A 24,515-nucleotide genomic window follows, 5' to 3' on the forward strand; every position below is an offset into this window, starting at 1 on the left:
TATGTGTGCCACCCAGCTGAAGGTGTGACTGCTCCACCTCGTGTACCCATACCAACAACCGAGTAACCGCACTGGCAGAGGTCTAGGTGCCAAATATCTTCCCAATGTCTCAGGCAAACATGCTGAACCTCCCACTGCTGTCAGACATACTTTTATGCTGACTACCTTGGAGATGTCTAAAATAGTGGTGTTAGTACCGAATTGTACTGTAAATGCGTCCTCAGAAGTTCCTGCAGCTAGGATCAAAGCTGCACTGCTTCCAGTAACAGGGAAGTATGCAGAAAGCGTACTCTCTTCTCCAGAGACTATAAATATCCTTCTATATTTTTTCTTGATTTAAAAGAAATGCCAGTGCCTCAGCTTTATGCTGAAGCCATCCATAAGGGTTTGTTCTATCTCTTGCTAGATTCTTTTCAGGTGTTGCATTAGATAAAATCTCCCCTCCTATCCACCTCCCTGGGACCGTCACCCCTGAGTGCCTCTTTCGCTATTTTAGCTGTATTGTCCTGATACTTCTTTGGTGCAGAGCATGGAGTCTGTTTTTACAGGCTGACTGAAACAACTAGCTCAGGGACTCATAGGCAGCTGTGGGTTGAGCTAGGAGCTGAGGCCAGGTCTCTTGAATCCCAGTAAAGTGCTCTGACCATGGTTGTTTCCTTCTTGCTTCTAGCAAGACCTTAATTTTCTTTCAGAACAACATTCTGCTGAAACAGTAGCTCAAACCCAGCTTTTAAAAACCTGGGTGCCAGCAGTGAGATGCACCTACTTATGTTGTCATATTAAGGACAATAATTTGGAAATGCTGTCTGCCCTCAGCTTCCAGAGTTGTACCTACCCATTCTCTCTGCAAACCAGGCCCTCTGTTTTGAACTCTAGTAGATGTGCTATGCCTTTACAGCTCATGAGGATTTGTAAATTTTGAGCCAGAATGAGGTCTGTAAGGGCTGCTGATGTCTTCTTGAACTTAAGCAAAAATGTCATTGTCAAAATTAATCATGTGCTTCATTCAGTATCTATGCTTTTGACCAATTTGAGATTTCCATGTGAAGGAAAGAGAAGGGAGGTTGTCTTGGACCCACCTCAGATAATCCATAGCTGGGGGTGGAAATGAGCTCCTGATTTATTTTTGGTTCTGTAACATGATGCAACTGCTGCACATGGAAAATAAGGCTGCATGTGTAGACTGAATGATTCCCAGTGAATATCCGTACAGTACTGTCCTTTTTTTGCTTGCTCACCACTGGTACACTGACCATAATTTCCTGTAATGTGTTTTAAGTCCAGGTTAGCAACTGATTTAACAGCTGTGAGTCTTCGGGCTTTTTTCACCTTTCTGGGCTTACTGAATACCAAATAATAAAATCAATACGTAGATTATATCAGTTACCTGAAATTAGTGAGAGAATACACACAATATTGTTATTGTCTCCCCGGCTGGATGAGTGTGTAAGCACTTCCAAAGCAAACACAACAGTAAACTTTGCTTTCCATAGGTGCTTGTGCCAGTAAAATCTGTTCTTTCCAAAGCTCATGGCAAGCTAATGCAAGAGGTGTGAGTGTGGAAGGGATAAATCTGTAAAAATATTCAAACGAACATTCCCATTATCTCTGTTTAGCTCTTCTGGATTTCTGCATTTCTCTTGATTAGGATGATAACTGAGTATCTGATCTAGATGCCCGTTGTAGCCTGGCTTTATGCTTGTGTGCTTTCATGGAGGCAGCTGACCTGGGCAGGTTGTGCCGACACGGGGGTCATCCCCCTTACTGCCACATTTCCAGTTCTAGTGCAGTGTCCTGGGCACACAGAATGGAGGGAGTGCTCCCCACAGCCCCAGCACTGCTGAGGTTGGCAGGGACCTCTGAAGGTCACCCACTCTAGTCCCTTCTCCTCACCCAGCTCAAAGAAGGGATGACTAACGCAGGTTGTTCAGGGCTGCATTGAATATTTGCATGGACAGAGACTCCATGACCTCTTTGCAAAACTTGTTCCAGTGTTTGATCATCCTCATGGTAAAACAGCTTTGTTTCTTACAGTTAAATGCAGTTTCCTGTCTTTTAATGTATCCGTTGCTCTTTGCCCTTTCTTGGGATACCACTGAGGAGAGTCTGACTATCCTCTGGACTCTCTCCATCCATGAAGGATGTGTTCCTACATGTGTTCTGCATTCCTACAGTTGTGCAGTTTCCTGAGTGCTTCAACATTCATTTAAAAATATGGATTTTTGCTTTCTCAATTGGGGGACCATTTCAATTTTTTTTACTCAAAAGGCAGAGGAACCAGAAGGATGATGAGGTTTAGATCAAATTGACTTCCAGACTTGTGCTCTCCCCTGCAGAACATGCTGCCTCCCACACTGACAGCTCTCCTCTGTGCAGAGATGCACACCTATGGCACCTTGTCATTATCACACCATAGCATTAAGCAAATGGTTTTTGTTCTACTTGCCCATGTGTACCAAATCCTCAGCATGACGGAACGTCACATGCTGCAGGGGAGAAAAAGGTGAGTTTGCTTTTGTAGCTCATGCTGAGACACTGGTTTCATCTACCCCCTTCCTTTTTGTCTTTATGTCCTATGCATTATTATAACTCTGCGAGGGACAGAAAAATGTTGGCTTTCCTGGTTGGTTGGTGCAGTGGCAACTAAGAGAAAATAATAAAAAATAATCCTAATTAAGGAGTTATCCTCATGATTTGTGGTTTTGTATACTGGAAAGCAGGCCAAGGCTGTCTGATTTCATTTCTGTAAAAGAATGTAACTCCAGTTCCTTGCCAGTTTATACCATTCCCCATGCCGGGCAGTAGATAATTTCTCATGGTCCCAAAGCTTTCAACAATACTCCATTATGTTTCATGACTCATAAATGGGCTGGTGCCCATGGAAAGCCATGTGTCTCAGTGCAGGCAGCACAGCTCCCCGCAGTATGTTTGAACTGATTTCATAGCCTCCAGACCTAGCATGGTTTATTATTTTCATGACTCGCTCCCTGTTCTCATTGTTGCTAAGACCGTGTTGCATCAGTAGCAGGAATAATATTAAAGGCTCTGATGCGTTTCGATACGAAATTAAAAGCACAATATGCGGAGCTTCAAATGAATGCAGAAGAAACAAGATCAAACAAAAGACTGAACTAAAGTTCAGACCTAATAGCTCTTGGAGATAAGCAGCTCGTATAAACTGCAGAGGCGGCTGATAGATAAGCCGATATTATCAGGACCGATAGAGCTGCGGTGATTATTGCTGGATTACCTGTGTACTCAGGGCTCCGCTGATGGATGGAGCACACATCCTCTGTTAGACTGGCATAAAGCTGAAGGATTAGAAAGATATCGTGCATAGTCTTGTGTCTGCTCCTGCAACCTTTATTTGAAGGAGCTGAATCAATGAAGGCAACTGTTCCTTGCCTAATTATTATTACTTGATGCTTTCAGCCAGTTCTGTGCTGTGCAAGCTTGTGTGGAGCCAGGGTCCGTACCTTTATATCTGAGTAAAGGTTGGGAGATTATGGTGGTGTGTTTACAGCTTTACATTTTATTAATGTCTGCGGATAAACTGCTGGTTGGCGTCTTTCCTCCGTATTTTTTAATCCTGTTGTGCTTTCCCGGGGTTTTGATTCTGTTGGCGTGGTCTCGGGAGCCCCGTGATATGGGGAGGGCTGTTTGGGGGGGGCGATTCGGAGCAGAAGCCAAAAGTGGCTCAGTTGAGGAGGGCTGAATGGAGCAGTTCTGTCTGCCGTCGCGAAGGCGTTTTGTAATAACTCGGCTCACTTAGTGAGACTGCTGCCAGGTACTGTCGCAAGCATCTGACTGTGGAAATAGCTGCTTGAGTAACAGGAACAATAGAATCTGGAGGAAAAAAAGCAGCAACAACAACAAAAAAAGATTTATAGTATTTCGTTTTGGTTTTGGTGGTTTTTGTTTGTTTTTTAGCGAACAAGTTAGTATTGCTCTATTTAGTTTGATTCATTTTCATATACTTATATTTCAGTATAAGGCAAAGTTTAGGTTATAAGTATTAAAAATTGAAGGCTTTAAAAAAAATCCTTTTCCTTCATATGTTTTGTTTCTGTCTCTAATGGAAGCATTTATTAAGTCATTAAAATTTTGATTTAAAAAAGCCCAGATTTAACCTTGAAAGAGCATGAATAAAGTATTTTAAATGCATGTTCTCATTGAACTCGCTCTTAGTTACATAATTTCCCATTTGCTATTCCATTTTTTTCCAATTTAGCCAGTTATCAAGTTTTTAACGTACATATTTATTTGAGAGGGCTGAATATATTTGGTCTAGTGAAAGAAAAGTATGTTCTATAAACAGATCTGTTCCTTCAGCAGAGCTTCATCTGTTTAGCTATTTTTTTGGAAGGAGCTGCAGCACTAACACTGGAAATGTGCTTGGTTTCTTGAAACAATCACTGGGCATTTGTACAGAAAACAGAGGCAAGTCAGGAAGCTTTAAGAAGCAAAGCATGTGTGGATCTGTTGTGATGCTTAATGATTCATTTAGTGCTCTGTGGTTAATGATTATAATGACTATATGTGGTAATCCCGCTACCACCCTCGCCTCCCCCTTTCTTTCTCACTCTTTCCCCCCTCCGAAATGGGCAAGCAGATAAAAATCCTGCAGCGTGCAGCGTCGAGGATGGGGTTACGCCGAGTGGCTGGCAGCAGGTGTGGCGCTGGAAGGGTTTGTGCCATTAGCACCCTCAGCAAGACTCAGCATCAATTTAGGAGCTGAGGCTTCCCGCAGCCTGGCCCACGCTTGTGGCTCCCGTTGGTTTTCTGCAAGCTGCAACAGGGAAAATTCCCTGCTGGGGACCGGGCTTGATGGCTGCAAACTACAGAGGATGCAGTCCCTAACTGTAATTAAAAGGGCCTTCCTATTAGTTCATGCAGTTGGAGCCGAAGGACCTGGCTTGGTTCTCTGATGCTGAGGGAGGCAGGAGCAGTAATTAATTAGCTAGATGAACTTTCCCAGTGCGCAGAGTCTGGTCCCATGACCCTAGACGGGTTTCGTAGCAGAGCTGAGGGAAGCTTTGTTTATTAAAGCTTAAGGCAAAGGTACAGATAGATAGGTAAACGTTTGGGAAACAACCTAAAATCCTCGTGGAGTGCAGCAGCCTGGGGAACTGTTTACCCAGCTTTCATGAAGAATGCCCTCCTTCCATCCCACCTCTGACCAACTCCAGACTAGCCACCTGCCTAGACTTGCTCCTTGGGGATTTTTCTCTCGGTTCAAATGCAAATGCTGTGCCGATAGCTTGCTCGGGAGGTTGGCAGCTGCTTTACCCAGGGTGCAGTTTCGTGAACGTTTTCCCCAGCAGCAGAGGCAATTTAAAAGCTCTGCCCCACCTTTGGCCACTTGCTGCTGGCGCTAAACCGCACGCTTCATTGCCCCCTCAGCTGTGCTGAGATAGCTCTTTGCGGAGACATGAGATGAACCAAAATTAAAAATAAAAAAAAAAGACCACCAAAACCCACAAAACCAAATCGCCCTGCTATCCAAAAGAGCTGCCTGACCCAGTTTAGCTCATAGCCCTGCCACCAGTTGCATCAGCATGACCAAGCAGGAGGTAAATTGAGGTGCAGGGGTGGGAACAGGAAACCTGGGTCAGGAGGAAAGTGAGAACTTCTCCAACTCCATTTCTTCCTGGAGAAAATGGTTGTGTAATGACTGGCTGTGGTTGTACCGTACCAGATTGGTGCATCCAGAGGAACTAAACTGATGTAGATCAGGGATGGGAACACAGTTACCTTCACTTCAAGCACAAGATGTAGGATTCACACCAGCTTTGCTGTTCTATTTCAGCTTTACGCTGGTGGCAAAAGGATGGGGGAATACTTGAACCAGCATACAGCTAGCATGGTGCAGGCAGGTGATATTTGATCTGGCAGAAAGCCTGCTGGTACAAAGTTAACATGTTGAAATGTTTTGAACAAATTTGAGCCAACACAGCTCGTAGCCATTCAGTATTGTGCCCGTGTGGCTGTGGTGCTCTTGGTCAGGCAACGAAGCAGATTCAGTGTGTTTGAAGTTGTTTGAAGTCGGTGCTGTTCCATGCCTCTCTGTCATCAAAATCTGAATTAAGAGTGCGAACACTCTGGTACAGCCCGCTCAGCTTCCAGCAGAGATCCCGTGAGACCTTCAGACACTTAACTGAAGCAGCAAGCAGACTTACAGACAAGGTGCTTCTCTCTGGATACAAGCTCCGAGGACAGATTTGCCCTGGTTTGTGCTGTCAGGGTTTGGGATTCCTGGGTCACAGAGGGAAGGGAAAAAGCAAGCTGCCTCCCCAAAAGCTGAGGAAGGTGAGAGATGCAGCTGCTTCTGTCCCTGTGGTAAAGCTCAGAGAGAGCAGGTAGGCTGAAAATGGGAGTATTTACTGCAAGTAATGAAGAGTTAATGCTCTCGACCAGTAGATTGTGCAGAAGTAGTTTATTCATTTATCCAGAACACAGGCTTTGCATCCTCTTTGAAAAGTGTTCAAGGAAGTCTGGTTGCTTCTGATATTCCACACAAGGCTGTAGTTCCTGGCCTAGCTCTGAGCTGGCAGATGTGAATGAAAGCTACTTCTTGGCAGGAAAGGGAGGCTTGGTTCTGATGTCCATCAGGACCAGAGCCTCTCCCACGAGGCTGCTGCCGAGGAGATGTAGAGCCGAAGGTGGCCAGACAGTGGCTGTTAGAGCAATTACTGCCATGGATCAGATTTGTTCATGTAATGAGTTAATGCCTAAATAAAATTAGACAGAACCTAGTTAAAATTGCGTGCTGTGTCTGAGAAGTGATATAAGCCGATGCCTTCAGATCCTCATTGAAAGCTGACTTCTGTCTGCAGAGGCTGTGGAAATGTGAAGTGCTGGCTGCCTGTGAGTTCCTGGGTTATTGAATAAATGTCAAACCCAGTGAAAATGCAGGCCCAGACATTCAAACGGTCTGGGGTGCACAACTGGCAGAATTATTTCTGAGCATGTAATGAGGAGATATGTGCAAAAAGTTAATTAGGTGCATTTTCCTGAACATTACCTGGTATATACCCATAGTCCCAGTGCTTGAATAGGCAAGTCTAATGTGTGAGTGTGAGCATTGGGCCTGGCAAAGTATCTTTATGATGATATTTGGACATGCAAGTCAACACACAACTACTTTTGTTTCCCTTTTCCTCTACTTTTTCATGATTAGCTAAATGTACCTAGAGGATGCTTTGTTTCCCTATGGCTCCCTTCGCCTCATTCAAACAAACTTAATATGCTTTTCTGGACAGCAACCAAGTTTATATTTGTGCCAGCACCCCAAGCTTGTGCTGACTTGTTCCGTTGTGGCAATAACTGCTAATGAGTGCAAATGTGTTCCTGGAAAACCCTTGACGCTGGAGAGGCATCTCTGACTGGAATGATGCTCCTGGCTATGGAATAGCTGAACACCTGTTCCTTGCTCAGTGCAAAAAAAAAATAATACAAGAGACCCTCAGGAGCTCTGCTCCTTTTTTTTTTTTTTTTTTTTTTAATTTTCAAGTGCCCCCTGACTGCAAGGCCTGCTGTTGAATCTCAATTTTTTTTTCTTTTCTTAATTGCCACATTCCTTTATCAGCTCAGCAACAAGCCCTGCTCTTCTGTTCTTGCATGCAAAGGGTCGTCACGATGCAACAGATGGAGCTGAGGGTTGACCATCAAGAAACAATTCCTGCAAAACCCAGAAGGCGGTGGGAGGAGGAGTGATATTTGGAAGGCTGTTTGGCTCGATGACAGGAGGGTTTTTATGTTCCAGGGCTGACCTGTAGTTGTGCGAGTCCTGCCTGATCAAAACTGAGAGTTGGGCTATATTTATTGCTTAAGCATATTTATTACTTGCTTGTAGTAGGTTTTCTTTTTTTTTTCCAAAGTTTTTCATCACTGCTGTCACCGATGGTGCTGTGCTAATAAATATATTCATGTAGAGAGACTGGATGTCATTGTTTTTCTATCAAGTCTCACAGTTCCTTCTTTGAATAATTCTCTTCCTTGTCTTGGCCAATGTACCAACCTGACCAAGTCATTTAAAACCTGATTTTAAGCAATGTGGTTTTGCTTCATTCCTTTCCCTGTAGCTATGTTGAAATATCAAATCACCATAAGCCAATATTGGCCAACTGAAGAGTGCACTTAGGATGGGTTCAGCCTGTAGTAGTTTTCCCTAGGTACTGTTGATGTTAACCAGGACAAAACCAACCTAGGAGTCCACTCAGGGGCACAGACTGCTGTGGCTGAACCCATCAGGGTTTTGTTGTGGCAAAATAATTAGGAGAGCTTAGCCCTTTCACCATCTTCCTCCAATACTTAGAAAAGCAATAGGGAGATCTTTCAAAAAACCAAAGATGCCCCACCTGCTGAAGAGTCTTGTGTGTAGTGCTCAGCTCAGTGTGGCCCACTGGGAGTAGTGGTGGCTGATAGATGCTCATCTTCTGTCACCTCAGAAACTCGTACAGGAGCTCATCAGGAATGGATTACCTGCAACAGAGGATTTGGGTCAGATGCGCCCTATCTCAGTGTTCCCAGGTTGAATCTCGATGTTTGCCCCAGGCTTTCCTCCAGGTGATGTTCCTTCTCTATTGCCATGGTGATGAGGCTGCTGAAGACCATGGAGGGGCAGACCTGTGGTTCTGCTGAAATAATCTGCTCCTCACCACAGAATTCAGCTGCCACCAACAGTTGTAAAGCCCCATCTTTTCTGCTGAGGCCATGGGGGTCTGTTCAGCTTTTTGGGAGCTGGATCTGGGGAAGATGAGAATGGAAATGGGGGAGAAAAATACCCCTGAACAGCTTGATTATCGTCTTTAGGAGGCAAACAGAACTCACCAAAACAACAGGACCCAAACCTAAGGAATCAGGCTGCCAGCTAGTGTAAACTGGGCTTGTTCCTAGCAGCTGAGGAGCTCGCCTGTCTGCATAGAAGTTCACCCTTGGCTCTTCCTTTCTGCGTTTATTTTGCCATCTCTGTGGTGACTTTTTTTAAGCAGTGTACAAGTCGCATCACCTTCAGCTTTGAAGGTTTTATGGACACAACATAATTGGCTTCCATCCCTCCCCCCTGAAACCTTGAAGGGGATGAATGTTAAAGGCCCTTATCTCTAGATTCCTCTGGCAGCTATGGTCCATCTCAGGGATCCGTAACTCCTCCAGGGCTGGGAACAAACAGTTCTTGACTGTTTTCAAAACCTATTTGTACCAGGCACTTCATCATTTTGACTTTATGATACATTTGTTCACAGAAATATATAGAACCATTTTAATAGCTTCAAGCTGTTCTAGGTTGACCTACCCTAGCAGGTACTGGCAAAATCTGAACCTATTGCTTCATTAGCTGTTCATGAGACCTGGATGGGACAGAGGAGTGGAAATGAAAAATGGATTTTCCTTTCTTGGGTACTGATGTAACTTACAGTACGGAGAAATCTTAATTGATGGCTTACACAGGAAGAATTTAAGGTGTCTCAGCCCAATTTCTAGGGAGCTGAAGGTTTTTATAAAATAGCTGCCTTTACCTTTTTCAGCTGTGTGGAGGGACATATAGATTTTTTTTTTTTCTCCCTATTCTGTCTTCCTTTGCCAGAAACAGTTGATTAGAATAATATTAAAAAAAAAAAAAAAAAAAAGAAAGAAAAAAAAAAAAGAACAGCTGTTTCCAGTGATTAGTAATGGGGTGGAAGGGAGGCAATTGTTCAGGACATTTTCCAAGCCTGGAAAAGGTGCATTTATTTATTTATTTATTTATTATCTCTCTATTGTCAGAAAAACGTGTTTCCAAATGCATGGGAGTGGGTGGATTGAGGCTGGGGCTGGCCCCACTGGCTGTGTCATAGCAAGGACTGGCCTTTGCTACGGGTGGTTGGTGACAGGGACCCAAGTGCCAGCCCTGCATGCCCTGCTTTGCAGCCATGTAACTCGGGAGGAGAATAGGTTATTTATGTAGGGTCCCTCATTTCTAATTAGGGAGGTCTTCTACTTCTTGAACTTCAAAGCTGAGGGCTGCTTTTGGGCAGGGTCTGCACTGAAACTTTCAGTCCAGGTTTCTGTCAGCCAATATTCCTGTGTGAACTTAGCAAATAGGCTGCAATTTCTGTGTGAAACGAGATTGATGCAGCTATGTTTGAAGGAGATTTTGAGAGTGATCCTTGAGCACAAGCAGTCAATATTTGTACACTGCATAATTAAGCTGTTCTCAGTAGAAGAATTATCTAATAGCTAACACACTACAGCTTGGAAGTGGGAAGTCAAATACTTTTTGCCTACTGTTACCTTAGTTACTCTGTCTATACATTAGGGATAATTTGAGAAACCCCTACAACAGACCTGGGGAGTTGTTCAAGTGTTAATAAATGTTTGCAGAGCTCTTCAAAGTTTTGATTAAAGTGATTGTGAAAATGTGAAGTGTTAAAATCTATTTCTAGATTTGGCTGCTGTGAAAAGGACTGGAATAGACGAAGCTGAATCTTGGTGCTGAGAAACTACTGAAAGCAGAATTTAAAAGAGAATGGTTATATGTTAAACTGTAACCACGAGAGATTTTATATATTTAAAGAAAGGCAGATCCTGTGATATTGACACAATATGTCAGGCTTTTTTTCCAGTCTGCCAAGCCAAACTACCCAATTTTCTGGCAGGGATTCTGAGAAATTTACTCTTATCTTCTACTTAAAATTTGCTTAATTAGTATTATCCACAGTGGACCAGCAGAAGCACAGACATAGATATCTCCCATAGCAGCTATTCAAAAGTAACATTCATGGGGAAAGGGAGTTCACAAACAGAAGACATCATCTCAGAATTAGAGCCGGAACACCCCTTCTCCTGCCCTGTGTGTGTTTTGTTTTTGGTTTTGTTTGCTTTTCTCTTCTCTAAATTACAAGCCAGGCAGTGACTGTCTACCTCCTTGTAGCTGTATAGTGCCCAAAGAGCCCTGTTCTTGGCCTTTTGACAGTGCTGTTTTAAAAACATTTCATAATAATAAAGCTTCCAGTGTTAATGGTAAGGCAAGAAGACTTGACTTTTCTCAGCTATAGCTGGCTTGCATCCTCCTCTGCAGTAGCCAGTGGTAACATAGACCCTGCGCCAAGTTGTAGCATCGGTTCCACCCAGACAGCCTTTGGACTGGAAGGGAGGGTAGGCAGGCTGGTGTAGCTCTACTATCACCAAACTGGAAAAGAAAAAAATATGATTTATTATTATTATTTTTAAAATAATACCATCTATATTCTTTTTGAGAGGCTAGACTTAATAAATCTTTAATAATCTGCATAGAAATCTCCAAGCCAAGTCACAAACTTAAGAGGACAGGTGGGGGCAGAGATGTTAGCAGAACAAAGTGGCTGAGTTGACCAAATAAACTTATGCAATTATATCTAAGAGTGGAGCTATCTACGTAAGTGAAAAATGAAGAGTATTTCTGTCACCCATGGCTTGGTGCAGAAATCAAAGCGAGGAAACTCAATTACCATTACAAGCAAGAAACCCCAAAGTCTGGCATGTTCCAAGAAGTTCAAATACACTCTGTCCTGGCTGCTGGGAATTGAAGCAAACATCTTAGGTGGTTTGCATGTCATGCCAGACAGCCCTCCCAACTGAAAACAGGACTACTCCCTACCACGTGGAGAGGCAAACTATCAAGGAATGATCTGTAATCAAGTGGAAAGTGTTTTTAGCCAGAAGGATGGTGATATGAATGGTGCTGTCAAACTGGAGGAGACTTTAGGAAGGCAAATCCCAAGCTGTGATGAGGGAAGTCAGCCTTAACTCATGCTGGCAGAAATTTGCCCTTGAAGAAGGTGACCCTCCTATTAGGGCTTTCCACAATAAGCTTCTGTACTGCAGAAGTCTCAAAGTTACAGCTCAGTTGCCTTTCACTAGTTCATTTCTGAAAGTATGTCCTCTTCTATTAAATGCAGGATTGGTACAAAAGTGGTGTCTTTGTGTCGGTATCATGCAGATACCAATACTATCCAAGTCAGGTTAATGACATATAAAAAGAATCCCACTGAGAGTTGCCTAAGGGTTGCCTGCACATATACTTCTAATGATTTACAAAGCTATGTTTTTATTTTTATTTTTCTTAGACCATTTTTAACATTCCTAAATATTTGGACAGTGGCTCAAAAGTTGTAGTTCTAGTCAGCTCCCTCCTGACATCAATTAATCAAGGAGGCTCAGTTGAAAAATATGGCATAAGACAACTGAGTAATGAGATTCTAAATTGATTTAAATGAATGGATAAAGTATATAAGCATAAATGGTGATTATGTAGCAAATATCTTTAAATGCAAGCTCAACTTCAGGAAATATCCAAGTTACACCAGGATGAGCAAGAATAACTCCAAGACTTACTAGTTCGTGGAAAGTGGGGAATCTTCTCATGAAAGTGAGGAACTTCCCCATTGTATTAAAATAAAATGAAGAAAAAAAATGCTGTGACATACCTAGGTGGAATACACATGCAGTGACAAATAGGTAAGTCAGAGATTCCTAAGATATCTGTAGATAGTTTTCATCATTAATTTCATTAGTACAGCAACTTTTAAGCTTGGGTGAAGGGTAAAGTTTTGAAACTTTAAGTCTATGGGGGTGTGATTCACCTGAGCAAATACTGAGATCTCCATCTGTGCTCACTGTCTAGACTGCCGTTACAGTCAGCGAAGAGAAAACAGGCGTTTCTAGGGCATGATTTGTCGTCTTCTAAAATAGACATCTGGGATATGTCAGGCAACTGCTTGGAGATGGTAGTCCAGAGATGACTTAGCAGTATGGAAACTTGTGAGCCAGAAATTTGTCTTCTGTAACTCAGAACTTGGTTATGAAAAGTAGTTCTTTTCAGTGCCTATCTTGAGAGCCATAAAGCATGAGGCTTCAGAAGCATAAGCTAGTCTGAAGTGAAAACCCTTACTGAGGACTTCACCAGAGGGTAAGAGTTGCTTCCTGAGCATTGACTGTCATGGAAGTCATGGTGCAGTTAGCCCATTTCTCATATCATTTTGAAAAACCTCCTCCTGCAGGGTAAATTGCCCATCAGTGGTCGCTTTACAGCTGACTTTTAATCATTGCTTCCCACAGAAAGTGTTATCCATGTAATTATAGATGATTCTGTCAAAATCAGCCAGAGGAGGGCACTTTTGAGCTATGGGAGACCTTCTCCAGGCCACTGGGGCCGAAGGTGCTGCTTGTCCCATTAGTTCTGTTTGTTGGACATTTCCTCAAAATCCTCTGGTAGTAGGCTTGGATCAGTGTCAGCCCTTGACACAGGTGTTGGTGGGCTTCTGTCCATTTCAGACCTTTTATCCTGTTGGTTTGTCAGTTGTCGTTGTCTCTGTTAGGATGTAAGAAGACCCAGTGCTTTGTCTATGGAGGACGATGGACCTGTGCTGCAGAGTTTGGGTGCAGAGGAAGGCCTTGGTGCCTCAGTGTCAGGCCCTGGGTGCCAGGAGCTGGTCCTTTAGGAGGTGTCTGGCCTAGCCAATGTCCTGGGATGGCTCTGTAACAATGGGATAAGACCAGGGTACAAGCTTGAGGGCTGCCATACAACCAGCTGTTATGGTGTTAGTACCCTGGTGGCAAGCTTATGGCCTGGCCCAGTTGTTGCTCCATCAGATATCAGATGATGCCCAAATGTGCTTGGAGCTGGTATGGCCAAAGGCTGTTTTCATTTTTTGCCATGATGCACTTTTTTCATGTGGAACGACATCTAGCTCTGGGGACAAGTCACTCAGCCCCAGCACCAGAAAGCAGGTCCTAGCCTTTACAGATTCACAATTTAAGCATTGCCTTGAAATTCATCAACTTGTGGTGTTTGGGAAGCGATGGCCCTGTCACGTCAAGTGCTTGGCTTCGTTTGGAAAACTCTTCCCTTGAAAAGGTCGGGTCGCTACATTGCATAGCAGCGAATTCGGAGATCTGCTTAGCAGCCGTTCTTACAGAGAACTATTTTCAGGGAAAGTATTTAAAACATTAGCAGAGGGGGGTGGGGTGAAAATCTCAGGGAAAGTAAAATCCGTACGTATTGTACATATGTTTGCTCTAAAGAGTGGGTGACCCCTGCTGAGTTTCTTGGCAGTGAAAGCCAGGCCAATGAGGACATCACCAGATGGGTTCATTACCAAGGCATTTTCATTATCACCCCTTGGGGCCAGCCCCTCGTCGTCCTCCTGGTCGGAGCATGGGAAGGAACACTCTGTTCCCAGTCCATGGAGGTATGAGAACACAGGGGGAAGTGCTTGTTTCTGGGACAAAAGCTGTGGTGACTGATCACGCCACACAAGTTCACGTGAGACGCTGAAGGCCAGTTTGCTGGTCCTGCAGCCCCCCTCTCTCAGCCTATATATGTAAGTACACACGAGTTCAAATGTGCTATTAAGATCCAGTAAGTGCCAGTGAAAATCTGGTTCATCTCAGATGAGGTTACCCTGGCATGACCCTATCAGTACGTTAATTCCAGAGGAGCTCACTGGAACTTATACAAAGACAACACGAGCAGACAGAACATAAGAACATAAGCAAACCAAGTAAATCTTGGTTAATCCAATCTGCAGGAATTCCCTACTGAAAATGGGCTAATGCCTTGAATTTGTTCTGACTTATCTTACAATGGCAGTTCTCTAAGAGCAGGAAAATGATAATTTTCAACACTAGGGCTCCTTTAAAAACTGCATTTGCTGAAGCAAAGACATGAAGTTAAATTGATAGTGTTTTAGCTCTTTCCCAGAGAATTGTTATGCATTATGCAGACTCTTATTTTTCCTGAAATTTGTCACTTGCAAACATTAGTATAAGGTTTTGCCTCCCTTGGTCAGGTTGTACAGGCTACTTAGGTGCAAAAGATAGTTTTTTTTTTTTTTTTTTTCAGCTAGTATAGTGTTTTTTTTTTTTTTTTTTTTTTTTTTTTTTTTTTTTTTTTCTCCCCATCTAAGTATATGTGACTCTGAAATTCTGGAATAGTTGCTCTGAATTGGAGCAAGTGAAGGACCATAGATGTGTCGAAGACCTATTCATGATTGTGAGTTAAGATTTAGTGAAGTGGGTAACCTCTTTCTGCCTCAAGCAACCTTGTACACTGTGGAGGACTTGTGTGCTAGACTTGGAATTGTGCAGAGTGGAATTTCTATCACCTCTTTCCCAATTATCATTGTTTACGCATGAAGCCACCTGTCTTCTTGGTACCTTGCCATAGTGAAAAGAAGTTTCTTTCCATGTTCCCAAGAGAAGGAGAAGGCTGGTGAAAAAAGGAAGGCATTTTGACATTTATGAAGAAAAAGCAAATACATATTGCAACAGACCCGGAAGGGTCAGAATGGACTGAATGTTCCTAAACCTTTATGGTAATTTGCTTCAGTAATTTCCATCATAATTAAGAAGCTGATACTGAAGCCATTACTGCTATGAGTCAGGCTTGCAAGATCTGCTTCTACAGCACACATAGCTGCAGGCTGCCCATATTCAGCCTTTAAATGTTATTAATTTAGAAACGGTTACTAGAAGTATGTCTGTTAAATGCTAGATTTAGAGCAATACAGATATACAAAGCTGATAACAAACCCCAGCTGTGGGGAAATGTAAGATTTTTTACGCACACCTTAAGTCTCCACAGCCACCTTTGCCCCCAGGAATATGTTAGAAGAATCTTGAGGGATTTTTTTTAGGATGTTGTGTTCTGTTTTTTCCCCTCCTGCTGGCTTTGCCTTTCCTGTAGTGTGGATGTGAGGGAGCGAATCAGTGTTCAGACTGGTGAAGGCAGATGTAGCAAGGGTCACCTCTTTCCCATGCTTATTATCTGTCCAAACCAGTGTAGCTATCTGCAGCCCATGTCCTCTTCCATGAGGGCCGTTGGATACTGAGTGCTTCTGAAAGCAAGCTGTTTTACTGAGGTGCCAAAACAGGGATGCAGGCTGTGTTTTCCCTTTGAGTATCATGGAACTGCTATTGGACAGATGGTTGATACAAACAGATTTCAGCCTCAGAACTGTTCACAAGTTGTCCCCTTGAAAATTTGCTAGTCATTGTTTCTGCTCCAAGACAAGATGACTTATTTATTTATTTATTATTATTATTTAAGCAGGAGAGTAGGAAATAGTGAATAATAGGGATTTTGTTTCAACTGTCAACTCCCTTCATGACCCACAGATCAAGTTGTTGGTAAGAAGAATGGCAATTACTCTGAAAAACATCCGTTAGAGTGAATATTCACAAACAGCAGGGGTAACAGGGTGTGTGGAAATGTCTGGAATTTGGATAGTTCTCAGTACTTGCCATGTTGGATCATCCTTCTCTGCAAGACACTGCTTTGATTCCTCCTCCTCAAAACAGGTGTTTGCCAGGCTTGTTGTGTGATGTGCACTGCTGTGAGCAGCGACACTCCCTGCCTTTGTGTGACTCTTTCTTTTCCAGAACGGTCACCAGGCCATGACTGAATGAGCAGTGTGGTGCTGATGCCTTCCAAAACAACAGATGTATTTCACCGGTCTCATTTGCACAGAAGGGTCTGGCTTTCTGCTAAGTCATTTTACATTCTTTTTCAAAATAGTTCATGTTCTCAATATCGAAAGGGGATGAAAAATGACTCAAGAAAAGGTCAGTCCTTTGTTCCTGACCATTAAGATCTACATACAGTTACTTTCAGTAAAATCCGTGAAGGTTCTGTGCAGTCACTGTATGGGATTTCTAGTGCAAAGTGTCTGGTGAGGAGTTTGGGATGGATGTTCTTGTGGCTAATATAAAGGACAAAGAGTTTAAGATCTGTCTTCTGCTTTACATATCCAAACATACAATGAACTGGAAAAATCTGTGATGCTTTTTTGCTTTACATATTGTAGAAAGATTTAATATGTGCAGTGCATTTATAGCTTGCTCATAGAACTCAACTGCAAACACTATTAGGTGAGCACTTTCTGCTGTAGAGTCAAACATGACGCTACTGGATCATTTTAGTACCAACTAGATGCGATGGGAGGGCAAGTAGTTCTGCTTATGACCTGGGTCACATTTAAAAATGGAACTTCAATAGTAACACCATGGTACATTTTGAATATATCTGTGAGTGAGATTGCTTTGATAGGTCCTCTCTTGGGAAAGATGTTCCTTCGTCAGCTACAAGACAGTTCTGCTTGCCCTTGGCAGCCTGTGCTGGGAACACAGAAGCTCAGTGGATGCTTTTTGAATCATATCCCTGATGTCAATGGTATATGTACCCTAAAAGGTAACAAAATGCATTCCTACATCCACACTGAGTGAGGCATGTAATGATATTTCTTCCCTGGACACAGCACATATTGATGTAAATAGTTCTTGTGCACTTCAGGGTTTGCAGTTCCAACACGTGCTGCCTGTGAGAGTGTTCCCTGCAGCACATTCATTTCTCACTGCACAGAGAATCTCAAATTCTTTTTGGATAGCCAGGGAAGAGCACAGAAGTGTAATCGTTTTCTCTGAGAGCAAACACAAGATATTATAAAAAGCTTTTGCAGTATGACTCAGAAACAAGAATTACAGTGTGCTGTCTAGTAAGAATTCTGAAGTTCCTATAACTGAGTTTTTCCATTTTATGACTTACCAAAAGCCAAGGTTGACCTATTAGCCTGCATTATGGCTAAGGAAATGGCCACAGAATTATGCAGCAACATAGTTTAATATTAGTCTTGAAGCTAAGCCCAAGCAGAAGTTGACAATACAATCTGAGTTAGTGATGACTGTATATTAGGGAGACATAATCTGTGAATTGTTGCTTTCAGAGCTCTAGGTTGGTTCCCATGGACATGAATGAATTGCAAATCTCAACCTTCCCTTTCCTTGCATATAGAAACTCTAGGGGAAGAAGAAGTCCAAATAGCTGAGAAAGCCTCTCACACAAGGATCTCAGATAATTCATGAGTAGACTTGTGCTGCTAGTCCATTTTTCATATTTTGCTTAGCTGATTTGAAAATTCAGAAGAAAAAAGTCTCAACTGTGAGTCAAACAAGCAGGATATTTAAAAACAAACAACAACAACAAAACTAACTACAGAATGGAAATGATTTCACTTCAGGTCAAACAGAACATGTTGTTTAACTCAGATGGTCTATTTTGTTCAAACTGTAGAATGTTTTAAAAACATACTGAAGTAATTTTTAAAAATTACCAGTAGTATTGATTTACAAAATCTAAATGCTTTGATCCCCCATGTCCCCTTTGGGATGTATGTTTTTCAGTTGAAACAATTTGCTAGAATCAGTATACGTCCAGCCAGCCTGCCACCACGTTTTCTTTTACTTCACCAAATGATTTTGTTTGGTTCCATCTCCCAGCCTCTTTCCCTAGGCAGTGGCAGAAACCCTCAGACAACTTTTTGGATTTGGCAGGGGGGTTAGACCCAGTGATCTGTGGAGGTCCTTTCCAACCCCTACAGTTCTGTGATTCTGTGATCACTTTGTTATTCTGGTACCAGAGGCTGGATAATTTCACTTGACTGAGATGTACAAATGAAGACCATGGAGAACCACCCCAATTTGGAGGATCACCCCCAGAAATGGCTGGTTTTGGTAGGACTGTATGAGGAGGCTTGTGACTGCTGCTGGGGAACCACTGCAGCAATAGGAGTTCTGGCTTCGAGGAGCCACTAATGGAACAAAATGTTCCCTCTGTCCCTGGCGTGGGTTGAGATATGGCCGGGCAGTGAGCTATTGACCCAGCACAGCATGTCTGTGGGATGGGAGGGAGATTTTTTTGGACAAGAACTTTGAGAAATTCTGCAGGAAAAAGTTCTACAAACAACTGGATTTAATCTCTGTTTCTGCTCAGATGTGGATACTCGTGGTTTCTAAAGTTTGTTCAAGAAAGGGTCAGTCATGTAACTCAATCATGATGGACACTGGAGGCATTTTTCTCCTTTATGTAAAAGAGATTTTAGGAGGGCAAAATAACTATCAGCCGCCAGTAGGAGTGAACCTGAACATTGGCTGGCCTCAGTTTGTGGTAGGTTCAATAGCAATAAACGTGTGTATTTTATGCTCCCAGTAATAACCCGGTTAGAGGCACTTTGAAAGGAGATAGTGCTTGATCTTTTTGTTGAGAAGTTGTGCAGAACACAGGAACCAAGGGGAGAAAGAAAAGAACAAATTATTTGGAATTCATATCATTAGTAATGTTTGGACTGAGCAAACAGACCTTGGTTCAATGGGTTCTCACTCTCTATACCAGTTAAGGAAGGAGGAGAGAAGTACAACTAAGAAATTCTGTGCACACAATCTTTTTGAGTTTCTTTTATTCCCCATTTTACCACAGCAGTATAGAAAACATTTGTTAAAAACCTGTTAAGCTGTTAGGACCCCTTTGGCTAAAATCACTATTGCGAAAAGAAGTCTTGCAGCATTGAGAGCTTCCCCAAACTGTCATGGTCTAAGCTTGGAGATGCTGTTTATGCATTACTCATTTACGTGGGCTTAAATTTTTAAATCTTACTTTTCTGTGTGTGCATATTTCCAAAAAGGATCCTACTTATCAGATTGGACTTGTGAGTATTAGAGGCTTCGCTATCCTGAATTAGGCCCACATGTACCAAAGCTGAACGTGATTTGCTCGAAAAATAATATCAAGGTGGCTTTGCAGTGTTAGAAAATATTGTTTAGTATAGGCAGAAGTGTGGGACTAGGATTGAGTAAGAAACAGTAGTAGTTATTGAAAATCTTGAGGTAAGTCCCTCAGTTTGTTGAGCCCAGAGCAGAGCAGGCCGAGGGGAGGCCTCATGGCGGTCTGCAGCTCCCTCACCAGGGGAGCGGAGGGGCAGGCACTGGGCTCCGCTCCCCTGTAACAGTGATAGGACTCAAGGGAACGGCATGGAGCTGGGACAGGCTGAGTATTAGGGAAAGGTTCTGCACCTAGAGGGTGGTCAGGCACTGGGACAGGCTCCCCAGGGCAGTGGGCACGGCCCTGAGCCCGCTGGAGTTCAAGAAGTGTTTGGATGGCACTCTCAGACATGGGGTCTGATTGTGGGGCGGTCCTGTGTGGAGCCAGGAGTGGGACTTAATGATCCTTGTGGGTCCCTTCCAACTCCGGATATTCTGTGATTCTAAGAGCTGAAATTGGAAGGATTTTAAAGACAGTGGAGTATTCAAGGTAACCATTAAGATACATCTATACTGCACTTGTATGAACTGACTGAGTGAACTCTGATTTAGCTACATAATTTCTGTATTTGCTTTGAATGGTAGGTAAAGGAGTTCTGATCTCTGAACCTATGTTTTCCCCTCTAAAGGCTGGTATGACAGACTTGCAGTCTGACCTGTGTGTACTCTTAGTTTCCTTGACAAGGCTTATAGTTAAAACCTGGCCATTTCTGGTACAAAAGAAATTGCAAGGACAGGAATGAGAGAAGGGATATTTGTCGTGTTCACCTTCATTAAACAAAAACAAAACAAAGAAACAACAAAACACTAAAGAAAGTAGCTTCTACTTGGGCTACTGGTATCTATCTGCAAGCTCCAGAGGTGCTCTAGTAGGTGACTACAGAAGAAGACCTGCTATTTGCTTTACTTGTAATGGAGTGGGAAAAAGATAATGGAAGAGAAAAATCCATACAGTGTGATAGAAAGAAAAGGCAGCCCTCAGCGTGAAAGAGCCATGCTGGGAAAAATGTGAACAACTCATAAAGATGTTGCTGTTATTTGTTCCAGTACTTAATATTCTAGACAAAGGGCTGTTCTCTGTACTTCTTTGTGTGACCTTATTGTGTATTTGGATGTATTTGCTGATGACCTGGAGTTTTGGATGGGCATTGGCTGGAAAATTTTTCCTTACAGACATTGTTTTCCTGTTTCATAATAGGAGAAATTTAACTCTTCTAAGAAAGGACAACTGGAGCCTTAGTTCTGTGATAATGCCAATAATAATAGTTACTACTTTCTTGTCCAAACATTCTTTCGACACAAATGACATTTTGTACAAAATATATATTTTTTCAAAAAAATATAAATTCTTTTCTAAATGCAGTGGGAGTTTTGACATTGATTTAATGGTTGGAGTATCAGACCCTTGAGGGAAAAAAGCAGTATGTTCTCCTTTGATCTTCTATTCATCTTCTTGCTTTGTTATCTTCATTTCAGTTCATCTTTTCTGAACAAGGATGAAGTTGCTGTCCTCTGCTGGCCCTCTCTCGTTTTGATGCACATGATCATCACTGCAGTTATGTTTTTGGCACAAGCACGCAAGTAGTTGAAGGAACTTCCTCTGTCCTAGTGGAAAATAGAGATGAGGATCTCTCTTCTAACAGACATAGCTGATGAAGTGGCAGATGCCAGGTCAGTGTACAAATTGTAAACAATTCTGGTTAATGTTCGCTTTTCTGCTTGTTTATACCTGAACTGTTGAGATAAGCTTGCACCACACATCCAAATTCTCATTTTCTGGCTGCCGGACGTGGCCACTGGAAACAATTCGGGTTCACAAGAGGAGTATGGGAGGAGAACAGAAGAGTGGAATTGCAAAAGCATATTAGATATTATTTGGCCTTGAGGATAAACTTAAAAGCCTCTCCAGGATCTGGGGAAGATGGAGATGAAAAATTACGTATTTAAGGCAGCAAATCAGTGGGCTGTTTACTGTTTAAATTCCATAATCAGTATGGTCTGGGGCTTCAATTATGTACTGTGGTTGAAATGGCCCTGCATATCTTCCATTTATACAGTTTCCTCTCAGCAGAATTCAGCTGATACGTGGTTCATAGGTCTGAAATGCCAATATAGCACAAGTTCTGTTGCTGTCCAGTAGAGAGAAGCTGAAAGATTAGAAATACTTACATAAATATGACCAAAAGTGCTAAAGAAAAATGAGTTTTCCTACTGGGTTTCTAACAAACACTGATGTCATGTAACCAGCTAGATGCTGGCTGAACAAACAAACCTTGCAATATTGCACTCTTGAGCTGGTATACTACAGAGGGAGTGAGGGCCAGAACTGGGGACCATTCTTGGAGAGGACCCGGCCCTTCCTAGGAATTCGGCCTTTCCTAGGAATTCCTCCTCCAGCGCATCACAGGCAGTTCCAAGTGCTGCAGTAAGAGAGTCGTGCCTCAGACCTTCCCAGATTCTATAGGAAACAGCTAGTACCATGAACCAGATCCATATGTTGTTGGGGTTGGCTAACCATTTTGTAGTCAAAACTGCAAACTGAATAACTGAAACCTTGCATCAGATCTGGAAAACAAACTATTCTGTTCCGTACCCCATCACCATCCCCAGTACGGATAACAGGGATAACACTTCAGCTGGCAGCATAGGCCATGAGGTTTAACAGAATACAGCTTATTCTTCCATGACTCTCAGTCCTGGAGTGCTGACAGCAAGAGACTAGAAGTGGGCCAAGGAAATTGATGCTGGATGTGAGTCAGGTACAAGGCTGAATTCAGCTTGGATTTAATATTATTGAAATACCACAGGTGGTTTCTGTTAGGATTTGGCCTCATATAGCAAGGCTGAAGTCAGGTCAGCTGTTCAGTGAGATCCAGCCTTGAATTCTCATGAGCATGGTGAGTTGAGTGAGATTTCAGTCACACCTGAAGCAAAAAATAGTCCCTTTCCTGTCTGGGTGCGAGCTTGTGACCAGAAATCACACGGGCTCATGTGAAATGTACATAGAAGAGTGGGTTTGGGCGTACACACTTTAGTTTCCTTTAGCTTAACTGGGATTTGTACCAATGAGCTGTAGCACAGGTCTCACACTGGGTCTTGTGGCTGAAAGTTGACCCTTTACCTTGTTAATCCAAAATTGGTTGTTTTATCTACGTCCAATTGGTTGCAAAGAAACCTCAAGGTGTATTTTAAGAAAAGCCGTGAGAATTAAGACGTGTGAGTAAGAAACCGCAGCAGCTCATCAGGTTATGAATTATGTCCATAAATATGTTGAGGCTGAGCCACATGGGTGCTAAGATGCCTTTCTTGCAGTTGGCTCTGGTTTATCCCATGCTTTTTGGACCTTACTTTTCTTGTGGCTGTTCTGACACATTGTGAAAGACCCACCAATATAAAAAGAGGGACTTTCCAAGCTGCTCAGGGCTCCGCTTTGCTGCTTGTCAATCAGGGTTGGCTTTTGCTTACTTGGTTTGGTTAGAAATGTTCTGGAGAAGTTCCAGAGAATGGAGCAATATGGACTTGTAACCAAGGTTAGGTATGAACAGAATAGGGTCATGTTCCCATACTTCCAATGTTGCACCACAACGCAAGGATGACTTTTGTGCTTTCCAAGACAGCGCATGTAAAAGGAGAAAAAACATGTCTGTTCTGGGTCAAACTGATCAATCAGGAGTGCAGAGAAACCTCTTGATGTGAGATATAGATTAGAAGTGACATCACCAAACTCTGATGCCATTACGCTCCAGTGTGTCATGTCAAGCTTGTCTCTATTGTTTGTCATGAAGTCATGTTATTCCCTTTTTCCCCCTATTTTGTCACTGTAGAAAGTACACTGGTTGGCAGTTCCCTCGCATATTTTTCACCTATACCTCCGAAGTGTTAAAGTGAAAGTAAGAGTTGGAATTCATAGCCTTTTTTAAAGATAGATGCATTAGAATTGCACTGTTTGTGCAATGGGGTTCCTAACCCCATTTCTCAGCAATCCTTCCTCAAATCCAGCAGACCTTACAGTTACTGACTGTTAAATATCAAAGGTAGGTACACTGGGAGGGAATGAAGCATTTCCTTGCCTGTTTGGACCCTGGAGGAATCAGTAATGGCTTCAGGGGCTGAGAGGTGACACCAACCACATGCTCAATTTTCCAGGCTTGGTGTTTATAGTAACTGACCCTGCTCTAAGCCTCACGTCTGCTGTATTTTTGGCTGACTCAGTCACTGGAGATTTGATCCAGTATGGTTGTTAATTAGCTGCATTTACTAGCTCATTTGCATTTTTATCCGTGATTTAATAACTGTATTCTGTTAGCCTTGATTAGTTCAACAGCAGAAAAGTGTCAGTTATTTCAGGGAGAAGTCAGCTGGCTGGCTCATTCAGTGCTAATCAGTAAGGAGCATAGAGGGCTGTTTTTTTTGTTTGACTTTCAGTAGGGTCAGTCACAAAGGTGCAGAGTTGTTGACTCTTTCTAGAAGACTTTTCTCCTTCACACTAGTTTAATCTCACATATTCACTCTGCCTTCTCTCCTCCCCATGCACACAGGGTTTGGAGGAGTCTGAATCTCAGCATCTGGTTTTTGCAATCCTTAGCCAGTAAAATGATGATTGAATATGGCTTCCAAAATACACAAAATGTGCATGAGCTGGTTTTTACCAAAAGGCTGTTTTTTTGCAGAGTCATTTTTTGCTTATAACTACGTACTAGCAAAGCCCAGGGGAACTGTAAGGTGGGTTTGTGGAGCCAGAGAGGTGGTGCGTTTTTTTTTTTTCCCCTAACCCCTTGAATTTCTCCTGTGTTTCTGAGGGTGAGCCATGAACAAAAGAGTTTCTATTAAAGAAAAATGAGAAGTGCAAATCCTTCTTCTCCAGCTCTGGGTTTACCCAGGTATGCAATACCGTTGTATCACTG

Source organism: Netta rufina (assembly GCF_964035555.1).
Source record: "Netta rufina genome assembly, chromosome: 14".
In the NCBI taxonomy this organism is placed as follows: domain Eukaryota; kingdom Metazoa; phylum Chordata; class Aves; order Anseriformes; family Anatidae; genus Netta; species Netta rufina.